Genomic DNA, 19,419 nt, shown 5'->3' with positions numbered 1-19,419 from the left:
ATACAAACGTTACAACACTTACTTCCTTGCACTTAACTGTTCACATCTTTCAAAAACATACTGAAAAACCTCAAAATCTCTTTTTTCCAATTTATGGGAATTAATCATACTTAATCCTACTGCTGTAAAAAGACTGACAAGATATGCGCAACACCTTGCATGTCAGTTGATGTAACTTTTTCTTCTTTAACCTCAATTTGGTCCTCAGAATAAATCTTTTGAAAAATACCCTCTGTGGACATCCTCCAAGTCCTTTTAGTCTCAGATAAATTCAAATTAAGACCACCACTGGAGATCTAAGAATTCAATAAAACAAGTTCTTGGATAGCTTTTTAATCCATTTACTTTGAAGAATTTTATCCAGAACCTGCACACTCTGTGTACAACAGAGTCCTGTACAATACTAATGCTGCTACCAAAAAGCAACCAGCAATGGAACAACTTGAAAGAGTTTTCCTTTCAGAGGCAAAGTTTAGCAATGTTTCAATTATACACTCCTCATCAAACATGCCTACAGAATCAGCCTTGAAATAAAATCATCTATGTTCGTTTTTATCACTAATGTTTACAGTAAACTACTATATTGACTATAGACAGCCCTTTTATCATTATTCTCTAAATAGTACAATATAACTATTCTCATAGCACTTATACTGCACTAGGTATTATAAGGAGTCTAGAGATGTTCAAAGTGTGTGGGGAGTGCGTGTAGGTTATATGGAAATACTACACCATTCTACACAGGGAGCACGAGCATCCTCAGGTCTTCACATCCAAGGACCTGGAACTAGTGTCCACAGATGCAGAGACAACTGTATTACAGAGGATGCAAGCTAAGCTGCACTGCAGCATATGTTCATTTACACAGGAGGACATTGCCAATTCCAACTCACAATCGCCATGGATACACCCAATTCCGCTAGTGCTTCTTTAAATCCAACTCACCAATGGATTTATGGCTGAGAGGCGATAAGCAAACCTTTCGGGGTCACGTTTCTTTTTGCAAGATGGATGGACTCAATCTGAGTAAAACTAATAACCCACAGCACTTCAGACCATTTCTCAAGTTTCTCCATACAACAGCGAAAGGGGTAGGTTAATGTTTACCTTAGCATTATCAAAGTGATGTGAGAGAGGGGAGAGATTTTTAGGCAAAGAAATTATATAAACAAAATTAGAGAGGTGTTAAACAAATTCTTTTCATTCTCTTTATATGTTTCATTTACATACTGACAATGTAAACAGCAGCCACAGTAGTGCTCTCTGATCTGCTAATTACAAAACACTTTTCTTTTCATTAAAGTTCTTAGAGGTCACTTTAATGACTAAAGGGCAATCTAAACAAATCTTTAATTCACATTAGAAATTCATTTGGATTTTTGTTTTGTTTTGTTTTGTATCAGGGATCAAACTCAGGACCTCGCACTTGCGAGGCAGGCAGCAGAACCACTGAGCTAAATCCTCAGCCCCATCTGGAATTTTTTAAATAAAAGATACTGCACAATTCTTAAACTCTTGGAGTGGCTGACTCCAATTCAGAAAACAGTCAAAGGCGGGTCTGAAACAGGGATGGAAACAAAGATGATCACTAAATACTCCAGCAGTTAGGGCCTAGGAACTAACCACCCCTGGATTGAAGAAGATTTTATCACAGTTGATACAGCATCTTATGATCCATCCATAATGCAGAGACACTGTGCAGTCCTAACAGGTACTGGAGAAACGCTTAACATCCAACATTTTCTCACAGAGCTACATTTTCAATTAGGTAGGAAAAACAGCATTATTTTTCACCATTTTTCTAAATGATAAATCAACAACAAAAAGGCATCTGAAGCTCTATATCTATATATAGTTAAGGAGAAAAACCCACCCTCCAGATTGAAAAATATCTCAAATGTCTCTCTTTTTTTTCCACTATTTTTTAAACAGATTTACATACTTCTCAACTCAACTGCAATGAAAAAAAGTAATTTTTAAATTGCATTAATTCCGATTGTTTTTCCTTACAAAACAAAATGAATTCAAAATATTCTTCTTCAATATGCTGTATTTTTAGAGCAGTTTTAGGTTTCAGAGAAGTTAAGCAAAAAGGTCAAAATCCCCATATATCCCACTCCCCTGCTACCTCAGCTCTCTTTTTCCATTAACACTGTCCATTAGTATGTTTTTTACAACTGATCAACTAATATTGACACAATAGGGTTCCCTGTTCTGCACACTTCCGTGGGTTTTGACAAGTGCAGAATGACATGTATCCACCCATATCCACCACAACACGATCACACAGAACAATCCCACGCCCCACCCGCTACATACATCTCAACACTTGAGCTTCCTTTCCTCCTCCTTCCAAGCGGTGGCAACCACTGATCTTTTCACTGTCACGGTGTTGAAATCATACAACATGTAGGCTTTTAAAGTTTGTTTCTTTCACTCAGCAATATGCACATAGGGATCTCCCATGTCTTTCTGTAGTTTGATAGCTCATTTTCTTTTACTGCTGAGTAATATTCCACTCTCTAGATGTACCAACGTTTATCCTTTCACCTAATGAGGACTTGACTGCTACAAACTTCCTGGCAATTATAATTAAAGCTGTTACAAACATTCAAGTGCAGATTTTTGTGCAAACAAACTTCCGATCCGTTGAATAAACAGTACTAAGAGCACAATTTCTGGACTAATGTAGTAATCTCCTCAGGCTGCCAAAACAGAATACCATAGACCGGGCAGTTTAAACAGAAATTTCTCACAGATTTGGACATGGAAAGTCCACAAGCAAGGTGCCAGCTGACCCTCTTCTGGCAAAGGCCAACACTTCCTGGCTGTAGATAGCACTTTCCCACTGTGGCCTCAAAAGCATGAATGGGAGCCTCTTTGCTATCTTTTTCAACTCTAATTTGTTTTGAACTGATTAAAATTGTGTATATTTATAGCATACGACATCCCATCTCTTCTTACAAGGAGGACACTGATACCATATCAGGGCCCTACTCTTCCTACCTCATGTAACCTTTATTTCCATAAAGGCTCTACGTACAAATACAATCACACTGGCGTTTAGGCTTCAACAGAAGAATGTGGAGAGAATGGAAACATTCCATCCATAACATATAAGAATATGTTTCGCTTTGTAAGAAACTGCTGAAGTGCCTGTACCGTCTTATGTTCCCACCAGCAATGACCTAGAGCTCTTACTGATCCACATCCTCAGGCATTTGGTGCTGTCGGTGTTTTAGATCCTAGCCATTCTGATAGTTGTGTGGTGCTACCTCACTGGTGGTGCTTTCTTCATTCGCAATTCTCTAAGGACACACGATACCGAGTATGCTTTTGATGTTTGTTTTTTTTTTTTTGGTACTGGGATCGAACTCGGGTCGTTGCTCTTGGAAGGCAGGTCGCAAAACCACTGAGCTAAATCCCCGGCCCGAGTATGTTTTCACGTCCTTCTCACTGTTCCCAGTTGTGCTTCCCAGTGTGGTCTCACTGCCATGCCGGGGTGGATCACCTGTGCTGCCAGTCAGAAATGCAGACGATCAGGCCCTGACCAGCATTCATAAAGGTGATTTCTCCAATGTACTCAAGGTTGAGCAGCAGGATATGGCTGTAACTGAAAGACAGTGAATGAGAACTGCCAAGGGTCACTGACTCACTCGACTGATTAGAGATCTGCATTTCTTTTCCTTGCTGGATGACAACTTTATAATCAGTCTTTATAAAATCAAAAATGCAATATAAATAAGTACTGATATAATCAGGAGACAAGGTCACTCAGTGTTCAGTGAGGCATCTGGCCCAATACTAAATATTGTTTCACTGACTCTCGTTACAAGCCCTGGAATATCATGGTGGGGAGTTGTAGTCCTCAAAGTAAACTAAACTAACATGCCGAGAAAGAGATGAGGCAGAAGTTGGGCATGCAGCTGGAAGCTGAGATAAGCAAAATACCATGGAAGCAAATTACTCAAAGTATGACAGGCCACAAATCAAACTCAAGTGTAAAGCCGTTAAATCACCGAGGATCATGTTTTTTACTTTTTTTCTTTCCAAGAAAGGTGAAGAGAGGTATGAGAGAACAGTAGAGAAATAGTGGGGCTGGGAGGGAGATTTCCATTCATATGGAGGGACAAGGCAAGAGATATGGAAAAGCAGACCAAAAGAGTAAAATATGAAATATAAAGAACTATTTCTAGTTATTTCTCTTCTACATGCTTTATTTTGATTTTTTTTTAAGATAGCTTGAAATGAAACCTCCAAACTATTTTTAAATCAAAAGTATTATTCTTTCTTAAGTAGAAGATTTGGTGAATTGATTTCCTTCAAATTTTCTAAGTAGTAGCCGGCTAATTCTTTGACAAAAACATCAAAAAAAATCAAGTACAAAATTAAAGACATGACTTTACAGTTTGAAATAAGGTGAATAAAAAATATTGTGAGTATACTAATTTCCCTTAGTTTAAAAAATGAAAGTTGATGTTTTAATTATTGCATATTGCCAGCAAATAGGCAAACAGAGAAGACAATTTCCACACCTGTTCATATCTACCAACAGAACTTTCAAAAACACTAATAAAACACAAATCATAAAAATTATCTTCCTTCATGGCTAAAATGATAAGCTTTAAATCAGACTATTTAGTCAAAACTTAAGGCCTTTACTAATAATGGTAGATGGTAATTAAGATTTAAGCTGCTGGTTATTAGCATTTCATCGCTGACAACGTATCATATGATCTCTTTGTTGCTCACTTCTATCACCACAGCTCTGCTAGCTAAGTGGGAAAAGCGAGTCTGTCTCTTCTCTAGCTGATAAGAAAGCAGAGTCCTGGAGGTTCCACATGGCTGTTAGTGCACCTGGCAGCCAAAATTCAAATCCAGGAGTCCCATCTCCACAACAAGGTGGATGCCCCTGCTTCTGCTACTGCACAAAAATGCCTAAATTACAAGAGACAAGGGGGGTACCCACGCTTATCATTAAAAGAAAAAAATCCACTGCATGGCTTTAGCATACATGAAAATCTAACTTTAAAAACAAAACTGGAGGACTGGGGTGTTCTCAAACTTCTGAGCTCCCCTATGAGGGCAATAGTATTCTGGGCCACAGTGTCACCTGGTGACCTCTAGGCAGCCCTCAAGGGTGCAAATCAATCTGCCAGGAGAAGCCTGTTTACAAAATGGCCCCTTTACAAAGTTACCTGTGTCAGTTATTACAAGTTGGAACTCTTTTCTACTTTTCCCTTCACGAACCCACTCTTATCAATAAGACAGCTACAGTTATATTCATTGCTAACTTTCTAAACAGCCAAAATACCAGGGCAGATGAAAACGTCAGTCTTGCTTTCCTAGGAGTCCTGAGTCCCCTATTCGTTGGGTGCTAAACAGAGAGACCACCTACACAGACTGCCATCCTGATACTTTCTTAAAAGAATATAAGGCACACATAATCACATTAACCACACCTGTGCCCCTACCAAAAAATATCTGTTTCAGAGTAATAGATCATAATTGCAACATTTTAAAGGTCTAAGTTTCAGGGTTTTAAAATTTTGCTCTTCAAACTCAAATAACTTAAATAATGTTGACATTTTAGTAAATGTGGTAGCATTGAAGTTTACTGGGCCTTTTTCACACTTTTGTTCATTGTTCTCCCTAACTTATGCAGCAGGATTTCTCCTAACTGGAGGCTTGAGACTAGGGAAGAAAGCCAGATAGCTGCCTCTACCCCAAGTAGAAGCACCAGGGTGCTTTCTGAGATGCAGACTTGCAGCTTTCACTCTCAAAAAGGTAAGAATCAGCAAGCCTCTTTAGTGACCAGGATGCCGCACTTGGAACTGATGTGACTATGGAGCAGATATTGAGAGCTATGTCCAGTAATCACTTCCTCAGAAAAACCTCAGCTGGGATCCACAGACAAACTTACAAGCATACCCTTACAAACCACGTGCGTGGACTGGAGATTTAACTCAGTGGCAGAGCCCCATGCTTATTATGTGGAAGACCCAGGGTTCATCCCCAGAATCAAAACAACCATGTGCTCAGCATGCCAGAGGCCCTAAAACAGGGAACTGAGGGTCTGGGGTAGGTCAGGGGTACAGTGCTTACCTAGTGCACACAAGGCCCTGGTTCTACCATACTGCAGGGTAAGGAGCGAGGGGGTCACCGGAATGAGGACCAGGGAAATCTCAGACCAAAGGGGACAATTTGAGCAAAGGCATGGAATCACAAATATTTGGGAAACGGAATCATCTGAAAATTAGCCAATCTGTATCAAACCTGTGAACTCATCCTTAAGTAGGATGTCCTTGAAATTTTTTCACAAGAAAGGGATATTAAAAGAAAAACCACTGAAGCAAAAGAGTGAATGCTTAGATGTATGTTTTTTAAAAATTATATGGCAAAAACATGAAGGATGGTTTCTAAAACAAGATAAGACTAAATGCAGAAAATGAGTTCCTAAATGGGGGGAAAAAAACAATGTAAGAAACATTAAAGAAACAGAATGAATAGGAGTTGGTGAGCCAATAGCTGCTAGAGCATATTTTCATTCAAGAGGGAAACTGAGTAAGATTTATACCAGGAACAGATAGCCCTGGCACAGAAGTGCACACCTGCAATCTTAGCCCTTGGCAGGATGAAGCAGGAGGCTCACAAGTTAAGAGGTCAGCCTGGGCTACACAGTGCACCCTTGACACAAGAGGAGGGTGTGGGGGCTGAGTATGTACCTCAGGGTAGAGCACCTAGCTTCAACTTCCAGCAGTATCAAAACAAACAAAACCAAAAAACAAAACAGAAGGCATTTTTCCTATTCCAACTGCATATCCCAATAACAAAATAGATGAGAGACCAGATTTTTATCCTCATACTCCATCCTTTCTGAACTTTACCATTTGATTATTTCTGATCCACACCTCCCCACTCCATCTTACATGTGGCTTTACATACAAACTAGAATGATCTGTGTAACTACATATGTTGGTTTGCTACGGCTAAGACTGGGTGGCTTGAATCACAGAAATTCACTTTGTTACAGTTCCGGAGGCCACAAGGCTAAATGACGATGGCACTGGGCAGGATCTCTCCTCAGGTAGAGGAGGACTGTCCTTCCTATACATTCACTTGGTTTTGTCTTTGTGTGTCTGTGTCCTAATTGCTCTGTCTTGTGAGGGTACCAGCATATTTGATAGAGGTTCCAGAACTTCCTTGTATCTTATGGGTAAGATTCTATCTCAAAAAAAATCTCCAAATATAGCCATATTCTTAGGGCCTAAACTTATGAATTTGGAGACGTAATTTAGTTGATGCTATAATTTTATATATTTTTTAAATTTAACATAAACTTTACTCCAAAAAGCCTGAAATTTTCCTTAATAAATTCTCAAAGGAAAAAGCAAAACACCTACTTGGGACTAGCCAGGCCTCCCCTAGAATTTAAATTCATTTCTGCCAGAAAGTTACCAGAGGGTCTATTCCATCATTCCAAGAATCAGCTCTGAAAGTATCCTGGGAATTTTAAGTCACTCCCTAAGGGCAACAAAATTTCAGACAAGTTGCTTTCACAGCCATCGGTCCTGATAAAAGCAAAGCAGCAATGAAAAGAGAAGGAGGTAGGGGATTATACAGATACATTCCAACACTTGCGTCCAAAGCTGTTAAGTAGACGATGGCATTCTTGATGTCTATGCCCAGAACTTCATAAAGGCTCACAAAATTTTCCTAAACTATAGCTACATTTACAGAAGCACATATTTCTTCTGAAGCAGCATAACTCTTTAGAAACCATAAGCATATTTTTAAAATTTTTATTTCACTGTAATACAAGTAGGCATTAATAAAGAAAATATTTTTAAACAATCTTACTTCTATAAAAAATAAAGCAAAAATTCACAATAAATTAATTAAAGAGTAACATCAGTTAATACACTGTATATCATAATCTTAAAATGGCCAAAATGTTAGAGTACAAGTCATAGACAAAAAAGACTCTTATAAAAAAAAAGCAAACAGATAATAGCACAAAATATTCTTTTCAATGAACTATAAAAGGACCTAGCAGTATGAATGAAACAAAATAAATATATTGAAATATTTTCAAAACCACAAAACACATAACTTGGAGAATTAACAGAACATCTCTCTACTTCCTATTTCTTAGGAAATGCTTCACAATCATATGTAAAACCAGGAAACAAGGGCTTCAGTGCTGTAAATTTAAATGACTATCACATTTAACAAAACTCAGCTTTTTCTCCCCTAGAATTACCTTTCCACTCCTCCCTCAGGCTGCAAAAATTTAAAGTTATTGGGGAAAGTAGGTTATGGACAGAATTTTATATTATCGTGTATTCACTAAATTACCATAATTTCACACATAGAAAGCATTAGCTATGACATAAGCTGCGTCCAAAACTACTTTAAAGAAAGAAAATGAAGGGAGAAAATGGAATAGATCTTTTATCTAGCCTTATAAACATTAAATATTACTGAACCGGGAAAATGATCAGTATGTAATCCCAATAAATTAGCAAACTGAGGTTCATTAATAAAGGACCATCATAGATACTAAAACCATTAGATGAAAGTCTTGTGGAACCTAACACGTGATACTCTTGTGTATCACCATAGCAGTCATTGTGTAAGAGCAAAGGGAAGAGGGCATCTTTAAAATGGCTTTTACTACTTTAGCCAACTGATAAAACTCAGTATCACTACCACTGGAATAATCGACACTAGGTGCCCCCTGATAAGCAGTGACACAAGAAGTACCCAGAAAACTTTCTTGCTAAAAATATTTAACCTAAACTAACAAAGCTTATAGGTCTATCTCCAATTCACAAGAAATATGAGGGATACATAAATCATCCTACAAGGGAATGAGCAAACAAATCCAAATCGAAGGAATGTCTATGAAACAGCTAGGCTAGCCTCTTAAAAATGTTAGTCAAGGCCAAAAAAAAGAGGACAGAGAAGAAATGTCTTAGATCAAAGGGTACCAAAGAGACAGAGCCCCAAAAGGCTAATCTTAAATCTTGAATGTGATCATGGATTTGTGGCTTCTTAGGAAAGTATTATTAATTTTCTTTCTTGGGTGTAAATAGTAATATTGTTTTATAAAACAACACTTATGAGATTCATGGTAAAGGGTCAAATATGCTGATCAACTCACTTTTAAACAACACAGACACATCCAAATATGTTTATATGTTAATAAATGGGAAATATGAACATTTGCCACATACTTGCAACATTTATTTCTACATATTTTAATGACCATAATTCAATGTTAATTTTATGTAAAAAGAAAGTCCTATCAGATTCTTTGCTGCTACTTCCCATCTCTTACAAAACTGTATATACCATCTGAATTCTACTATTTAAAAAAGCCCTGCAGATATATCCTCTTGTCTACTTCAGCTCTGTCCAATAAGCGAGCTATATGTGATTATTGTGTGTTTAAAAGTGGCTAACAAATGAGGAACTGAATTTTACATTTTATTCAATTTTAATACGTTTAAATAACCACATATGTCTAGTGGCTATTATTTTGGACAGTGCAGCTATAAAGCAGACACAAAACTAGATATAAAAGACAATATAATTTATAAGTTTAAAGACAGACCTAAAAAACAATCATTTTATAAACTTTTATCACCATCTAATTCTAAATCAGGAATTGCTTCCTTTGGACTTTATCTCTTTTTCTTTACTACAAAAAAAAAAGATTTTTAATGAAAGTTTACAGAATGAAACTAATAGCTTTAAACCTACCCCAAATCAATAGTACCACCAGGAAAACCACTGAATTTAATCAAATGTATAGAAATAACCTGATTTCAGATATCATAATTATCAAAAATGGAAAAAATGGTCTCCTTTTAGTATTTAATTAAAATAAGAAGCTCCTCTAGAAAATCAAAACTACATATTCTGAGTCAGACGTGGTGGTCATCTGCAGTCTCTGCTACTCAGGAGGCTGAAGAGGGAAAGACATTTGAGCCCAAAGTCTAAGACCAGCTTGTGCAACCACCAAGATTCTTTCTCAAACACACACACTCTCTCACACACACACACACTCGGTGTGATTATAAAACTTCATGAATGTTTTTTAAAAAGTAAATGTATTACAGCCAAAGATACTCTGACATTAAAATTCTTCAAAATACTTCCCCTCGGTTCTAGCAATCATTCTTGCACTTTCTGAGAGTTTTGTTAAGTCCTCTTTTCATGAGTATCTTTAGTTGTACTGTCACAGCTGCCTCAATGTCCTGAATTGATTAAAAAGTTTTACCTTAGTGGTCATTCTGATTTTCAGGCAAAGCCAGAAGTCACATGATGCCAAATCTGGTGAACAAGGTGGATGAGGACACACAGTAATGTCTTCGGCCTGCCTTTCCATTGGATGGTCCTTGGCAGTAGCATTCACTTTTTTGGCGGGGAGGGCATGGGGATCGAACTTGTGTCCTTGCGCTTGCAAGGCAAGCAATGCAACCACTGAGTTAAATCCACAGCAAACATTCACATTTTTTAACACACCTTGTGAAGACACCTATGAAAGAGAACTTCTAGAACTGTTTCAGAACATGGCAGGAACAATAGGATAAGTGTATTTGAGCAACAGGGAGTACTGCCAGGGGATTAATGGAAATGTGTCTTTTACTGTACTAAACTTTAAATACTATACTCATTAACTGTCCCCCTACCTCCCCCTCCTTCACACACCTAAGCACTCACTAATCTACCTTCTACCTTTATAAAGCTCCCTATTCTGGATATTTGATGTAAATGCAAGGATATGTGATCCTCTGTGACTTTTTATGTTGCACTATGTGTCAATACCTTGCTCCTGTGTTAATAAACCAGATATTCTTTATCCATTAGCTGGCAAACAGTTGTATTATCTTCATCTTTTGGCTACTACAGACAATGCTCATGTACTAATGTACAAGTTTTTGTGTGAACTGAGTTGTTTTCACTTCTCTAAAGTAGACACCAAGGGAAAAAAACTGCCAGTCAATACAATAACTTTTTATTTAACAATTTAAGGAGCGGTGTGTTTTTCCAAATGGATACACCAGCAGTTTGTAAGTTTCGGATTTCTCCTTATCTCTATCAATACCTGTTATCTGATGTTACAGCCATCCTTGTGGAAAGGATATGTTTTCTCACTGTGATTCTTCACTTGCAATTCTCTATTAACAATGTTGAGCATCTTTTCACATGGCTAATCCTTATTAGTCATTCATTCGTTTATCTCCTCTGAAAGAATATATTTATATCCTTACTTTTAAAGAATAACTTGCAGAGAGGGCCGAGCGTGGTGGCATGCACCTGTGATCCCAGCACCCGGGAGACAGAAGCAGAAGGATCGCTGTGAGATCAACCTAGCCTACAGAGTGTGAGTTCCAGGTCAGCCTCAACTATATAGTGAGACCCTGTCTCAAAAAAAAGGAATAACTTGCTGTATTATTGAGTTATATTCGTTTTTATACATATGTTATAAATACAAGTCCATTGGGAAATACATGACTGAAGACTGTTTTCCCATGCTGTTTTCTTTTCACTTTCTTGGGAGTGTTATTTGAAACACAGTGTTTGGAGACAGGGTCTTCTCAATGTATTTCAGGCTGGGCTTACACTCATGATGTAGCCCAGACAGGCCTCAAATTCATGGTGATCCTCCTGCCTCCTGCCTCCTCCCTCCTCCTTCCTGTCTCCTGCTGGGGTTAAAGGCATGCACCACCATGCCCAGCAAAATTTTTATATTTTAATAGAATATATTTTATCTAGTTTATCTTGTTATTGCTTTAGGTATATTAAAGAATCAAGAGCCACAGCCATTTTTTTTTTTTTTTTTTTTTTTAGACCTCTATAGTTTTGGCTTTTACACTTAGAGGTCTTCAATTCACTTTGATATTAGATAAGGGTCCAGCTTCATTATTCTGCATCCAGTTCTCCTGCATCTTCTTTAAAAAACAAGATGGGTTCCCTTGAAATCCCTTCTTAACTGGATATACACAGGTTTATTTCTGGATTCTCAATTCTATTCCACTGGTCTATATCTATTCCTATATTAGCATCACAGTGTTTTGATTATTGTTACTTTTAATTAAATTTTGAAATTGGGAATTTTGAATTCTTCAACTTTGTTGTTTTTTTTAAAAAAAGATCGTTTTCACTATTCTGGGCTGTTTCAATTAAACACTAACTTTCAATCAGCTTATCAATTTTTACAAAAAAGTCAGTTGGGACTCTGATAGGGATTGCATGGAACCTGTAACTGGTTCTGGGAGTACTACCTTCTTAACAACATTGTCTCCCAATCTCTGAACATAAGACGCCTTTCCATTTATTTAGATTTTTTTAATTTTTCAACATTTTGTAGTTTCAAAGCATAAATCTGCACTTGCTTCATTAAATACATTCTATTTCTTTTCTTATGCCATTATAGTAAATGGAATTGTTTTCTTAACATTATTCTCATACTATTCACCACCAACATTCTAAAACACTGATTTTTGTATACTGGTCTTCTATCCTCCAACTTACCAAACTCATTCATTATAGGGGTGGTGCTGGTAATTTACGGGGACAGTCTGACTGTGAGGTAATTCCTGCAGAGTCCCCAGAATTCATCCTGCCACACAGTAGGTGTTAAAACTACCTTTCACTACAATTGCATTTTTCTATGTCCAGTGCCTTACAAAGGTATCTTCTTATAAAATACTTATTTATTCAATACCTAAGTGCAAAAGTGCTATACACAATAATTTTTAAAATCCAGTCCAAAAGGAACTAGCAACCTTAGAACAAAAACAGATCTTTGTCCCTCAAATGATGAAGATACACTGCATATGGTGCTTTCCTTTATAACAAATTGCCTTCATGTACTCTTTAGTAAGAAACTCATCTACTCTGAAACCGTAAATAAGGCTCAGTCCTCTTATTCCTTCAGTGTATTACTAGATTCTGCCACACCTTTTCTGAACACAGGTATCAGAGTGATACTACTGCACTCTAACCAACATGGCAGGAAGTTTTAGTGTGTCATAATTACCAGCTTTGGCTTTTCTTTCTCTGGACCCTACTTCATGCTTGAGTTTCCAGTATACTACTGCACTCTAACCAACATGGCAGGAAGTTTTAGTGTGTCATAATTACCAGCTTTGGCTTTTCTTTCTCTGGACCCTACTTCATGCTTTTGAGTTTCCAGAGGAAGAGAAAAAAAAAAAAATAAGTATGGAGAACCAAGGAAAAAGGCACCATAATAGGTAAGGTTCCTACAATACTCTAGTCACTGGTCCTCCTATTCTATATTGCTTACTAATTTTTTTAACTAAAACAATTTCATTCCAAACAATTCTTTAATCTTAGACATCTACTTAGCACTCTAAAGCATCATTTAAAAATCAACCAAATCCTGTTTTGTCTCAGCTACCTTTGCTTTGCTTCTAAGTAATTTTTAAATTAGTTATTTATTGGAAGAATAAAAGCCACAACCTACAAGTCACAATTTTTGCCACGAAGTCCAATCTTACTTAGTCCAGATCTATTTCTGGCTTCATAACAGCTTGAGCTAAAGAAGAATTACATCTCATTGTTCAAGTTAGGTCATAAACAGTCTCTGAAAAGAAAGGCAAAGCAACAGCAAATGCTACATTAACAAAAAATGGTACAAAGTAGGAAAAGAGATGCAGGTTCAAACATATGCCACATGCATGCAAACATAACTGTGCTCATCTTCAAGCTCACCTTCAAGCTCTCACGTAATACCATTTTTTACCTTAATTACTACTCTTCATTAAACTGTATGGAAATTTAGTTTCTCCTTCCACCCACAATGCCCATCTCAGAGATTTACACAGGCCCCTGTAGCCACACTGCTGAAGAGATGTGTAAATCTCACAAGAACTCAAACAGGGCACTTGAGGCATTTTCATTCCACCCCAAAATCATCTAATCCTGAAGTTCTTAGAAGATGCCTTTAGTTTTACTTCTACCCCTCCAGTTGACTCAAGAACTAACAAACAGCTGTCATTAGTCACTCTTAAAACGAAGACTATAGCCTTCAGGGAAGCACTGCACAGGCAGTACCCTCTTCTAATGGAAAGCCACACAATATATAAGAAACCACACACAAGCAAAATAAAGTTCTTTAATTTCTGGAGTTGACTATCAGTAAAGTCAAATCCATCTACACTTTAGCTAGCTGGTAGTACATCTCTAAAACTTTAACTTTATAATTTGTTGAGCCATGAAAATGGAACCAAATAAAGGTAATATTCTCGTTATTTGTCCAGCAAACCTGCTGGGCCGGGTGGGAAAGTTAACCAATCTGAGTAAATCACAATTTTCCAACTTACTTTCCCAAATTAAGAGTTACTTTCCTCAAACCATACTCTGCTACTCTAGGCTTCTCATTTGGGTAGTAAAAGGAGAAAAAAAAATCAAAGGGAAAAGCACCAAATTTCCATTTATCCAGAAGTTTCATATCACCAAAATTTTATATTATCATGTAGAGATGACATATTCAAAAATATCCAAAGACAAAGTTTCTTAAGCGCCTTAAGAGTTTCTCAAGGTAAATGCAATTACATTCTGAAACAGATTAGTAAAAGGATATTAAACAAACAAATGAATGTGAAAGCTGCCACGTTTCTCTCCACCACCCAGGATAAACCTCTCCAAGTACTCAACATGGTGCTACGCTTGCCTTCTACACCTCAAAATCCTCTTCATTAGACCAACTCGGAAGCAGGGACAACCTAGACGCACGGTGGAAACACAAGTAAAGCACTGGTGAGCTTATGTCTCAGAGTCAAAAGGCCTGAGGCTTGATCTTATGCCATCAAAACCAGAATGATCACATAATGTATCATTCAAAGAGCAGTAAAGAGTCTTGACAATGACACAGACAAACGACATAAACCGGAACTCATCCCAGCTAAACAGGACATATGGTCACTATGCTCACAGGCTGCACAGACTTTGGCAAATTACTTAATCTTCAGCCTAGTCACCTCATCTGGAAAAGCTGAAAAAACAGGCACAGAATTATACTTTCAATAACTACATTATTTTCCTACATCTTTTTAACTCTATACTATGTTCTATGATGCTGGCCTAGTGAGTTCAAAAACTCCAAAAGCACCACAAAGAAACATCAAAGATAGGAAAACACACCCTTAGGAGATTATGGATAATTCTTAAGCCACACTAATTTTGCCTTTTATCAGATGTTTCACTTGTAACTGTCTAAAATACTTCTTTCAAATCCTGATACCTGGACAGGCCCACTCAGGTTCGGTTTCCACAGCTTTTATAAATTCATAAAAGCACACTCATTTATTGAGATTTCTTTTAACATACATGATGCCAAATTAAACACTCTAGAAGACAAGAACCACGTCCACTCCTGCTGTTATTCTCAATTTTTGGTACCCAACTGGTACTCAATGTTGAGTGAATAAATGATGGATACTTTAGAAGTACAACTCTTCACTAGCCTTCACTAGCCTGGTGTAAGTTTTTAATCCAAAAAGTGGTTCATAACTACATTATGTTCTGATCTCTGCTCACCTAAGCAGTTCATCATGATGAACAGCTCCACACAATGATTTCACTCAATTCCCTACCAGAAACTTACCTTGAAATCCAAATTGATTTTACACTTTTAGGAGAGTCACATTTTAAATCTTTATTGTGAAGCTTCTGACCCTACAAGCACTAGAGTCTTAAGCTTATACTCTTTACTGGAAAAAAGAAGCCAGAATTGATGATCCAAACATCAGATTATCTTCAACAGTTTCCACTCCTTTTCTCCTACCCTCAGCGGAATCTCTTCATCCAGTCAAAACTACAGACTGCACACACAGAAACTCAGATATACTTAACAAAGACTTACACTTATTAAGGGATCAGAATCCAAAGGGGAAGAACACTGCAAACCAAATTAATATAGTCTACATTCCACAGCACTGCAATGCCTCCAATGAGGAAAACATAAACGATTTTAAATTGTGACAAAGACTCAGGGGTCCCTGAAGCATATCTAGGGTTTCTTTAAAGGAAAAACAGGGTAGTCTCACAAGCATGCTCACTTTCTCCCTGCACCACTACCCAGAGACTGAGACTGTGATGGGCTGGGGTTTCAAAGCAAAACAACGAAGCATCTGACAATCTCCAAAGTTCTACATGACTTTACGGAAATACTCGAAGTTTACTTCGGGCTTCACACTGACAGACTACAGTGGTACACTACCTACTTGCATGATAGGAACAAATAATTCAGGCATTTTGTACTCAAAAGACTTCTCCAGCTGACAGACGAAGAATAGCAGTTAAAAACACTCTTTCTGCAGGTTCCCACAAGACATGAACATTTACCTAGCAGATACCCCACCACCACTGTAGAAACAACCCACAATGGCCTGTTGAAAGTGTAACTTTTACTGAGAAAGAAAACATTAGCAATAGCCTGTTCTAATTCCAAGCTAAATAAGAAGAGCAAGATGAAATTATAAATGTTTACCAAGACAGAGTTAGAAACCCTACAATTTCACTGTCCCCTATCACCCGGTTTATTTTGCTTCGCTGATTTTAGTCAGATGGAAAAAGGAAAAAAGAAAAAAGTAAACACAAAAACGTGTAGCTTCAGTAGGAGTGCAGTACAATTATTAAATGTCCTGAAAGTAGACAGATCCTCAATAATGTTGTTTCAATAAGAACTTCCTAAATCCTTTTCCTTTTTGTTCCTTTGAGAAAAATGGAGAAGCAATTTGCATTTACAACTTGGTTCCTGTTTCCAAAATACCCTTTAACTTTTTCTTTTCTCTTTTTATGGCAGGTATAAATTGCACCAAATTGTCAAATCACTGCTATTTTGTGTGCTACCTATACAAATAGGTCTGATTTCTGGCCAGCCATAAAACAATTACTGCCGAATTCCTTCGGTCCTTTGATTTCTAGCTTGTCCATGTCTTCAAAGCCAGTTCCAGGACTTTTCTCGGGGCACTGCTGAAAAACAGCCTCAACAGAAACAGAGAAGATAAAATGCTCCCACTTCTATAGCACACAAAGACACAACTGCAGAAGCAAAGCAATTCTGCAGCACTGTGGTGGGTTTCCCAGCTCCACAAGAATCAGAGGTGTCCAAATACACAGAACTGCTTTTCAGCAGCAAGGATCCACTACAACTTCTTCCCCTAAAATTGTATGGCCATTTTGCCCATTTTCAAGCATTCAAAATTAAAGAATTATTTTTTGTCTATTTTCAAGCATTCAAAAATAAAGAATTATTTTACTTTCAAACAAATTTTTTGATTTACTAAAATAATGTATCTCAGGGTAATTTACTGGGATGCAAAGCAAGTTCATTTTCTTGAGCATATAAACAACTATACAACACAGTATTTATATAACGTAGCAAAATTCATTGAAGTTAGAAATTTTAAATAGTTAAGTTGGGTCAGAATATCTATAAAGAAAATTTGTGTGCAATTACAAGTTTTCACTATAGTGGGATTTACTCCCACACGATTTATTTTTAAAAATCACTACACTGTATGTGAGAAATATAGAATAACATACACAAATACCTAGCATGTACAGTACACACCTGTGCTCTGGAGTGTGAGGTTATTTCCTGGTAAGCCATAACAAAAGTAATTCATTTATTCTAAGGAAATAAATGTAAAGCCCAGTTGGAGAAACCTTTGGCATCATGCAGCAGTGGCAAATTTAACATGCATATACAATCTCCCCCTGCCCAGTTTCTCATAATAAAATTTTATTAAGGCTGATCTCACACACACACACACACACACACACACACACACTTATATCTATATACCTGCACCAAAGCAAACAAGTCACTTTTTAAAAAAATCTTCCAGCCAACAGCATCACGTCAAACCAATTTTTCAGCAGCTCTATCACAGTATGTCAGGATTTCATAAATTAAGTAGCTGTCAAACATATGACTGTGAATTTAAAAGTACATTTCGTAGTCTCCTTTCACATATGAGAGGTCTTTTTAGATATATGCATAAAAAGTAAAGATTATCTTCTTACCTACAATCTGTCTAATTTCTTTCTCATCTCCTACCACTCGCAAGAACCAAGCCTTTTTTAAAACATTAATCCAGGTCTGACTTCAGCATTCTTCTATGATACTGGATCCAAGGAACCACTTATTCCAAAGATATATACCCACGGTTTTCTAAAAGCTATGAAAGTTAAATCTTAGAATTATACAAGTGAGCCTTCTCATTATTACCCAAAACCTTACCACTCAAAATCAGGGCCACCTGTTCACAACATTGATCTCAAGAAAACTTTTATCTCTTAGGTCAAATCTGGCACCCAAAGTTGGTACAGTACTAAAATTCCCCATAATAACATGGTTGTGTAATCTCTCAAATTTAATCATATTTTTCCTCTGGAGTCTTTTAACCAAAGCCAAATGCATTGACATAAAACACACAATTCTCAACATGAGTGATAAAAATGCATTAAAAGTAACCTTTAATCCATGCTATTAACTGATTTTATTCTATTTTGGCACAGTTGAAGTAACTCATCTAAGGATTAGTTAGGCTTTTCTACACTTCTTTTTATCAGGACTCCACCATCCTTGATTTAGTTTTGAGAGAAAAGGGTTTGCAAAAACTGTAATAATCTCACAGCTGGAGATGGCTGGAAAGTCTGTTAGTTTGCATTGTGCCCTTAATTTGCAGGAAGCCTTTGTGCTCTTTACTCGTTTTACATGCTGAGCAGTTTTCACTGATAAAGTACTTACTGACCAGTTATTTTAGATTAATGAAAAGCCCAGTAAAATTTTATGTGAAGTGGCTGTGAACTTTCTCTTTAAAATACTGAAATGTCTCTGCAGTCTTGATTGCATGAAAATCTTAAACCTGGTAATTTGCCTCAACAGTTTTCATATGAGTAGGCAAAGTCAGTCTTAAAAATTTTAAGAAATATTTTCAAACAGAAAAAGAATCCAAATTTTCAGACTATGAATTCAGATGGATTGGTCAAAGCCTCAGGGCAAACACACTGATTTAAGCCATAGCAGTAGATTTCAAAATTGTGCCCTGTTCAGCCTCAACAATAAATTATTCCCTGCTCTTTAAACCTAGAGCAATTACGCACATATTACACAAAAGGACTAAACAGTGTCAAGATTTTGTTGGGATTTCCAACATTATGACATCCATTTCAGGAGAACAAAGCACTGTTCTAATTCTACAACTAATTCACAGTAAGAGTTTAAAGTTTCACACTTCCTCTTCCTCTAAACTTCAATCTCTCCCAAAAGACACTTAAATATACAATTATTGGGAAGCGCAAGTCAGACTCAACTTTGACAATACCCTATAAGTCAGATACAAAAAGCAAAGTCTAAATTGAACTTTTTAA

The 19,419-nt window shown here is 37.0% G+C and overlaps 1 protein-coding gene and 1 long non-coding RNA gene across 2 annotated transcripts in view; both read right to left on the bottom strand.

Annotated features, from left to right (window-relative positions):
• Mllt3 (MLLT3 super elongation complex subunit) overlaps positions 1-19,419 on the bottom strand; it is a 248,208-nt gene that overhangs the window by 212,397 nt on the left and 16,392 nt on the right. The window lies entirely within an intron of this gene.
• Positions 1-19,419, bottom strand: part of LOC104866730 — a 47,235-nt gene that overhangs the window by 24,768 nt on the left and 3,048 nt on the right. Inside the window, exons 2-3 of the long non-coding RNA XR_781515.3 lie at positions 13,502-13,621; positions 10,289-11,256 (exon numbers count right to left, since the gene is read on the bottom strand). This is a non-coding gene — a long non-coding RNA (uncharacterized LOC104866730). The remainder of the gene's footprint in view (positions 1-10,288; positions 11,257-13,501; positions 13,622-19,419) is intronic.

The sequence above is a fragment of the Fukomys damarensis genome, unplaced genomic scaffold (genome assembly GCF_012274545.1).
Source record: "Fukomys damarensis isolate Sample0158 unplaced genomic scaffold, DMR_v1.0_HiC HiC_scaffold_31, whole genome shotgun sequence".
Lineage (NCBI taxonomy): Eukaryota > Metazoa > Chordata > Mammalia > Rodentia > Bathyergidae > Fukomys > Fukomys damarensis.
Note: the sequence above shows the minus strand (reverse complement) of the source record. Positions and strands in the feature narration are given on the sequence as shown.